Genomic DNA, 8187 nt, shown 5'->3' with positions numbered 1-8187 from the left:
ATACCTAAGTATTTCTAGAGGGTCTCTAATGCTTTTTCTAACAAGTACCTTATTCAGACTTTTTTCCATCTGAGATAGGAAGGTATACATAAAAACAAAATAAAGGAGTTCCCGTCGTGGCACAGCAGAAACGAATCCGACTAGGATCCATGAGGACGAGCATTCGAGGGTTCGATCCCTGGCCCTGCTCAGTGGGTTAAGGATCCTGCGTTGCTGTGGCTGTGGTGTAGGCCGGTGGCTACAGCTCCGATTTCACCCCTAGCCTGGGAACCTCCATTTGCCGTGGGAAGCGGCCCTAGGAAAGGCAAAAAGACAAAATAAATAGATAAATAAATAAAGATGGAGACTCTGGAGGTGATAGAAAAAGCTGGATGTGTTCTAAGCAGCAGAACGTTCTATCTCGTGCTAGTACTTTTGGAGGAAGCCAGATTGCCTTTTATACACTCAGCTTTGCTCATGCTCAGCCTCATTAAATGAAATTAATTCTCACATGATTTGGGGGCACTTTGCAGAAGCATCTTCCCTTTTCAGTAGCATAGAAGCATTCATTTGCCTCCCTTGGCTTAGCCATAGTCTTTTTTCAGCTCCGCAGTTTCCAGCTCACTGTAGAAAGTCATTTCATCCTTGGGTGGAAGTGCCTTTCCAGATATATTGGGCGCTTTTGATCCCCGTTGGCTCAGAGGCCTTCTTTGAAGATCGCAGTCAGTGAAAACAGTTTTTCTGTGGATGACAACAATTGAGAGAATTACGAGTAGCTCTTGGAACCGCTGAAAGAAGGCGTTCATTTTCAACTGCGGCGGTGCGCTCACAGATTAGCAGACGCGTTGGCCGTCAAGATCAAAGGGGAATATTGAGGATTGAAAAAAAATGAAAATTTAATTAACATCTGCTTTCCTGTCCACGGACATTGAGATTGTCTGCGGCATTGCAATATTACCAATGATGTTGTAATGATACTTGTGGACATTTCCTTGGGCCTACGTATAGGATTTTTTCTCTAGACTATATTCCCATAAGTAGAATTGCTGGGTGGAAGGGCATGTGCTTCTTCAATTTGACTAGATATTATCATATTGCTCTCCCAAATGCCTGTACCAGTTTACACTCCCATCAGCAGGACCCGAGAGCTTCCGCGACTCTACAGCCTCACCAAAACTCAGTGTGATCTGAATTTTTAATTTTTGTTGGTCCATTGGAGGTAAAATTGTGTTCAGTCTGGTTTGTATTTTTCTGGTGCGTAGTCATCTGGAACATCTTTTTGCATAAGTGTTGGCTTTTAAGCTTCCTTTTCTGTGAGTTAACAATTCATATTCTGTTGGCTTCTTTCTTGTTTCTTCCCCTGTTGATTTGGAGGAGTTTCTTTAAAAATATGCTTTGTAATTTGATGCAAATAGCATCTCCTAGCCCATGGATTTTCTTTTCACTTGATCTTTTGGTACTTATTTTCTTTTTAGGGCCGCACCCGCCCTAAAAATTGGAGCTGCAGCTGCCAGCCACAGCCACAGCCACAGCAATGCCGGATCCTTAACTCACTGAGCAAGACCAGGGATCGGACCTGCAACCTCATAGATACTAGGTGGGTTTGTGACCCACTGCACTGCAATGGGAACTCCGTAACATTTTATGGTTCAGAAGTAAGTAATTTTAATACAGTTGAACTGATTCATCTTGCCTTCTGTATGTTAAGAAATCCTTCCCTGTACTGTGGCCACGAATGTATTTTTCTAAATTTGGCTCAAAAAGTTGTCAAGGTTTATTTTCACAACTGGAATTTGTTTTTGTTGATTGTGTGTTTTAGTTCTTTACTGCTGTGTAACAAATTCCCACGAACATAGCAGCTTGCGGCAGCACAGACTTATCAGCCACAGTTCTGTAGGTCAAAAGTCTGGTACAAAATAGCTGACTTCTCATCTGAGACTCTCGCAAGGATGAAATCTAGTTGTTGACTGTCTGTGCTCATGTGGAACTTAGAGTCCTCTTGAAAGCTCACATGGTTGTGACAGAATTTTGTTCCTTGCAGCTGTTGGACTGAGGTCTCCATTTCTGTGTGGGCTGTGAGCCAGAGCCAGAATCACCCTTGTATGGAACCCCTCTCATGCTTCCAATCTCTCTGACTGAGGGGAGTTCCCATCATGGCACAGCCGAAATGAATCCGACTAGGAACCATGAGGTTGTGGGTTCGATTCCTGGCCTCGCTTAGGGGGTTAAGGGTCTGGCGTTGCCATGAACTGTGGTGTAGGTCACAGACATGGCTCAGATCCCGAGTTGCTGTGGCTGTGGTGTAGGCCAGCAGCTACAGCTCCAATTAGACCCCTAGCCTGGGAACCTCCATATGCCATATGCCAGGGGTGTGGCCATAAAAAGGACAAAAGGACAAAAAAAACCTCTCTGACTGAGAACTTCTAAGGGAAGTGTCCTACCCACCTTAAGGTGTCACCTGATTAGGTCAGGCCCACCCAGGATAATGTCTCTCTCTTAAGGTCAACCAATTCGGGATCACAGTTACATCTGCAGAACTCCTAAATGGCATTACTTCAATTTGTGTTTGATTAACCAGGGGAAGGTGTGTGTGTACCGAAGGTGTATGTGTCTTGGGGGCCATCTTGGATTTCCACCTACCACGTGATATAAAGTAAGGATCCATATTTTATCCATATAGATCACTACTTTCTATTCATTTTGGAAATTTTGAAACATATACAAAAGAAGAGAAAATAATTTCACGAACCCCAGTGTTCCCAGCATCCAGCTTTTGTGGTTTCACATGGCTAGTCTTGTCCCGCCTATCTCTCGGCTCCCTTCTCCCCATTCCTCCAGATTATTTTTCAGCACATCCATGACATACCAGTCAGTTCATCTATAAATCTTTCCATATGAATCCTAAAGACAGGGACTTGTTTTCTTTTCTTTTTTTTTTTTTTTTTGTCTTTTTGCCTTTTTCTAGGGCTGCACCCAGAGCATGTGGAGGTTCTCAGGCGAGGGATCTAATCAGAGCTGTAGCTGTCAAGCCTACACCACAGCCACAGCAACGCAGGATCTGAGCTGCATCTGCAACCTACACCACAGCTCACAGCAACGCTGGGTCCTTACCCCACTGAGCAAGGCCAGAGATCGAACCCACAACCTCATGGTTCTTAGTGGGATTCGTTAACCTCTGAGCCACCATGGGAACTCCAAGGACTTCTTTTCTTTCTACCTGTGGCTAGCCAGACTGGAGGTTAAGAGCATCATCTTGCGGACTGCCAAGTCTTCCCAAGACTTCTGACATCAACTTCAAGTTCAGTGGTTCTCCAAAGCTACCCTCGGGTTTGATTATCCGGTAGAAAAACACAGAGGACTCACAGAAACCGATTATATTCACATCCACTTTTATTACAGGCAAGGGATGCAGATTCGAAGATACACAAAGGGCAGATTCTTGGACTGGGGAGGTGCCAAATGAAAAGCTTCTATGTCCCTAGGGATGTGTTTCCTTCCTGGCATTGCTGTGTGGCAATACCTGCATGGAGTATTGCCAACCCAGGAAGCTCACCAAGCTTTGGTGTCCAGACTTTTAATTGGGATCTTACTACGTAGGCATGATGGATTGAGTTATCACCCATGTTGAACTCAACCTCCAGTTCCCTTCTGCTCCCAGAGATCAGGCTGATGCCTTGACACTCACAGCCTCAACCCTCTAATCACATGATTGGTTTATCTGGCATGGCCAGCCCCTACCCTGAGTCAACCCATTGACATAAACTATCAGGTTGGGTCTTAAGGACCCACCATGAATAACAAGACAGTTCCGGTCACTTAGGAAATTTCAAGTGTTTAGAGGTTACCTCCCAGGAACTGGCGACAAAAGCCAGCCAAAGTCTTGCTTTCTTCCTTCCTTCCTTCCCCACTCCCTCCTTCCTTCCTAACCACAAATTAAAACAATTCCTCTTTTCATCAAACATCCAATAAATGCTCTAATTTTTCCCATTGTCTCATTAAAACAAAACAGTTGATTTCTGTAGCCAAACAAGCTTCACACACTGCAATCAGTTGACATGTATCTTAAGTTCCTTTTAGCTTAAAGTTTCCCTTCCCTCTTTCTTACCCCGTCTGTAATTTATTTATGGAAGAAAATGAGTCATGTGTTCTATAGAAGCTACCACGTGATGGATTTTGCATACATGACATCAACTATAAAATTCACCCAGATACCATTTACACTTTGACGCATTCGAATTCACTTAGCTAGAGCAGGCACACCTTGTGGTACAAATTTCACGAGCACAAGTAAGCACTCGAAAGACCTTTGCGAAAGTCATTAGTTTAGTGAAGATCTTGGTGGCTTGGGAACTCTGGAGTGTCTAGCTGTTCTCAACACATCTTCCAGACCTAACCGCATGTTATCTTTGTGCTTACATATACCCCTGTGCTTGCACAACTCTGGGACTTCACGGCTTATTTCTATGTGACAGATACTTCATAGAGGCCTGTACTATAGCCCTGCCTAAGAGGATTTCTTTTTTTAAATGTATCGTTAATTAATTAATTTTTATTGATGAGTCGTTAACTTACAATATTGTATTAGTTTCAGGCGTACAGTGCAGTGCTTCAGTTATATGTATATAGATATATTTCCTTTTTCAGAATCTTTTTCCGTGTAAGTTACTATCAAATATTGAGTATATAAGAGGATTTCTAAGGATAAAACAAACTGGCCTGTCTATCTGTGACTTGGAACCCCTCATGACCTCTGTCCATAAAGAGATGAAAATTTGACCAACAAGGCCTTTGCAGCCCTAAGGTCTACCTGTATAAACTCTGGGGGAAAAACCCCAGCAACACCTGTAACTCCGGCTGGATTGGGAATAGAGTTTTCTGGGCTCAGATGATCTGTAAGTCAGGATGGCACAGATTTCAGAATTCAACTGCAAAAAAAGCTCACCTAAATAAAGCTGACTCTGTCTCAAAAAGAGACATGTCTTTTTAAAAAGGTCTTTGAGAAGTTTTCAGAGGGCTGAAATGGAAGATGTGAGTTTAATTCTGCTCCACTCTAAAGGCGCTGGAATTATGTCTTCCTATAATGTGACATGCCATGAACAGGCCTATTCTATCCAATGCATTTAATGGTAATGGTAAAAGCTGAGCCCAACATAAGTGCCTTTAAAAAGCCTATCACAATTGTCTTGAGGTTGATGGATCTACAAGTCTTTAAAAGAACGTCACTGTCATGTTCAGAGGAGAAATTGGCCCCCCTACAATGAGTATGTCTTAAGTGCTCCGAATATATCTTCAGAGACAAAGCTCCTTTTCTCAGTTGTGGCTCTAGTCCAGATTTTTGTCCTGTTAATCACGTCTTCTGAGGATGGGATGGATACCATGACGATTCTATGGACCCTCTTATGGCCAGAAGGAGCCCTGGATCTATGGGGATCCATGAGATACTCTGACCAAATGCCAGTGTGCTTGGTAGACTGAAAAGGCAGTTGCTTGGGAGGTCCTGTTGTGGCTCAGCAGGTTAAGAACCTGACTAGTATCCATGAGGATGTGGGTTCGATCCCTGGCCTCGCTCAGTGGGTTAAGGATCTGGCGTGGCCGTGAGCTGTGGTGTAGGTTGCAGATGCAGCTCGGATCTGCAGCTCCAATTTGATCCCTAGCTTGGGAACTTCCATATGCTGCAGATGCAGCCCTAAAAAGAAAAAAATTAAAAAATAAGATAAAGTGCAGCTGTTCAAACGGATCTGCCACTGTGCCAGAACTCGGAACCATGTATGCTCCCATAATTCCAAACCCAAAACTCGCTCTGTCTCCATCCAGCAACAAACGTGAAGCCCAGAGCACCAGGAAAGTTTCTTATGAGGAGCATGGGCTGCTAAGCATGGTGGGTTTCGAGGATGAGATCAGCCCCTTTGTTTCTCCCTGGCTCCCATCACTAGACTCTCCACTGGACCACCAAGGCCAGCTTCCTAGGAATAGAAGTTCGTTCACTGTGAGCTTGGGACCCATCCACCGACACACTGTCCCATGCACAGAGGCTGTACACATGGGAGCAAGTATTTAGGAGGACCGGGAGCCCTGGAGTGTTATTCTAGAGGGGAGCTGCCAGAAGAAAGCTCGTGTTGGGAGCTAGAGCCAGCAAGAGGAGACTTGTAAGACAGCCCCGAAGAGGTGGCAGAATATCCTTTTGCCCTGTGTGTCAGGGAGGTATAGGATGAAGCTGGATTCTCCTGAAAACTGTGGCTGCGGACGGCAGTGCCTCCCGACAAGGATGCGGTGGAGGGATGGATGCTGAAGGACCAAAAAGATGTTGGGAGGCTGCTGGCAAATGGCATTAGGCGGGGTGCAGGAGTGGTGATTTGAGCCGTTCAGCGACAGCACACAAGATTGACTCGGGTTCGGGTTCTGTGCTGCTGCAATTGAGACCGCTGTTGCATGGGCAAGCGCTGCTGAGCAGAGCCTGGCAGGAGAGCTCTTTGTAGCCAGAACTCTGAGGCGTGTTCTCCTCAGATCACTCAGGGCCACTGTCCATTCGGCCAGAAAATTGAAGGGCTGATTCTAGAGCGCTAGAGAGGGGTGGTCTGGAGAATCGGGCTTTGGAAAATTCCTTTTTTACGTTCGTACCTAAAGACCTGTGACTTTTACACAAAGCAAGGGGGCTGCCCATTTGGACTGATAGGATGGAAACCTTTTCAGGAGGCTTAGTTTATGGTTCCTTCACCTCGACTTTGGAGGAGGCATTATCTCCTTCTCAGTCAGTGTCAATGTCAGGGAGGCACGGTGAGGGGGTGGTCTGCTCTCCTTACCCAGGGATCTGGTCTGCACCCAGTCTTGGGGCCAGAGAGGTTTGTTTGTTTGTTGTTGTTTGGCTTTTTAGGGCCACACCTGCGGCATGTGGAGGTTCCCGGGCTAGGGGTCGAATCAGAGCTGCAGCTGCCAGCCTACACCACAGCCACAGCAACTCGGGATCCGAGCCATGTCTGCGACCTACACCACAGCTCATGGCAACGCTGGATCTTTAACCAGTGAGTGAGGCCAGGGATCGAACCTGCATCCTCATGCATACCCGGTTGGGTTTGTTATCGCTGAGCCACCCCGGGAACTCCAGGGCCAGAGAGTGTGGACTTCAGCATCCAGAAAAGCTTTCATGCAATCCTCTCTAGACTTCTTCTTGTTCCTTTTCCAGATCATAGCCCGTCGGTTCCCACCTTCACCACCTGAGAGAGCACCTTCCTGATTTCAGCATTCTGCTGAAATATCTTCTGGCTCTGCTCCCTTTTCCTCCTTCCTCACCAGCACAAATCTGTTCTCTCTGCTCCTTGCCTTTTTCCTCCTGCAGCATCTCCGCGATCTTTGCTTGTGTGTGTGTACCTGGCGTTCATCCTGGTACTTGGCCATCTGCTCTGGCGTTGTCCTGCCAATAGCTTCTTTAAGCTTCTGTGGAAGCTCCTTCAAACGCACACCCCCACCCCCACGTTCAACCCCCAGAGATGCAGTTTGGGGGCAAGTGTGACCAGGATGTGCCTGCTGCAGGGCAAGGAAGCAGTCCCATGGCCATGCCCTTTAGAACAGATCTGGCTGTTCAGCTCCTAGGCTTGGACCTCCACGCCCGGTAGGATCCTACAGACATCCTGGGTGAAAAACTTCCTTTTGTACTGCCCCTTAGCAGTTCTGGCAGCCCGAACCCGGTCCTCAAGGCACTTCTCCAGGGGCACTGGCAGGCCTTTGGGGAGGGAAGAAATGAGTGTAAATTCTTTGTCCAATCCCACTCGTGGGAATCTCTTTTATTATCCATCTCACAAAAGGGGCTTCCTTCTGGAGACTCACGGAGCAGCTGCTTCAAGTCCCAATCCGTCCGAGAGACCATAACAGTGACCTCCTGGAGCAAATCATTATCAGGAACAAAGCGGAAGATTGAGAGCAAGGGGTGTTCCCTCATTCTCACAGGCTTATGATCCTCGTGCCTGTTTTTCCTGAGCCAATTCCTCAGTACCAGTACTCAGTACTGAGTACCAGTACTCGGAAATTTCTTTTCTTTTCTTTCTTTCTTTCTTTTCTTTCTTTCTCTTTCTTTCTTTCTTTCTTTCTTTCTTTCTTTCTTTTCTTTCTTTCTCTCTTTCTTTCTTTCTTTTCTTTCTTTCTCTCTTTCTTTCTTTCTTTCTTTCTTTCTTTCTTTTGTTTGTTTTAGGGCTGCACCTGCAGCATATGGAAGTT

At 45.9% G+C, this 8187-nt stretch overlaps 1 pseudogene; it reads right to left on the bottom strand.

Annotated features, from left to right (window-relative positions):
- Positions 1-563: 563 nt before the first annotated feature.
- LOC146394568 (ubinuclein-1 pseudogene) lies at positions 564-7912 on the bottom strand (annotated as a pseudogene).
- Positions 7913-8187: the final 275 nt, after the last annotated feature.

Source organism: Sus scrofa, chromosome X, assembly GCF_054392235.1.
Source record: "Sus scrofa isolate SSC_HxYL_T2T_F1_AM1 chromosome X, Sscrofa_HxYL_maternal_Yorkshire_Landrace_v2.0, whole genome shotgun sequence".
Lineage (NCBI taxonomy): Eukaryota > Metazoa > Chordata > Mammalia > Artiodactyla > Suidae > Sus > Sus scrofa.
This window is presented reverse-complemented; position numbering and strand designations above follow the sequence as displayed.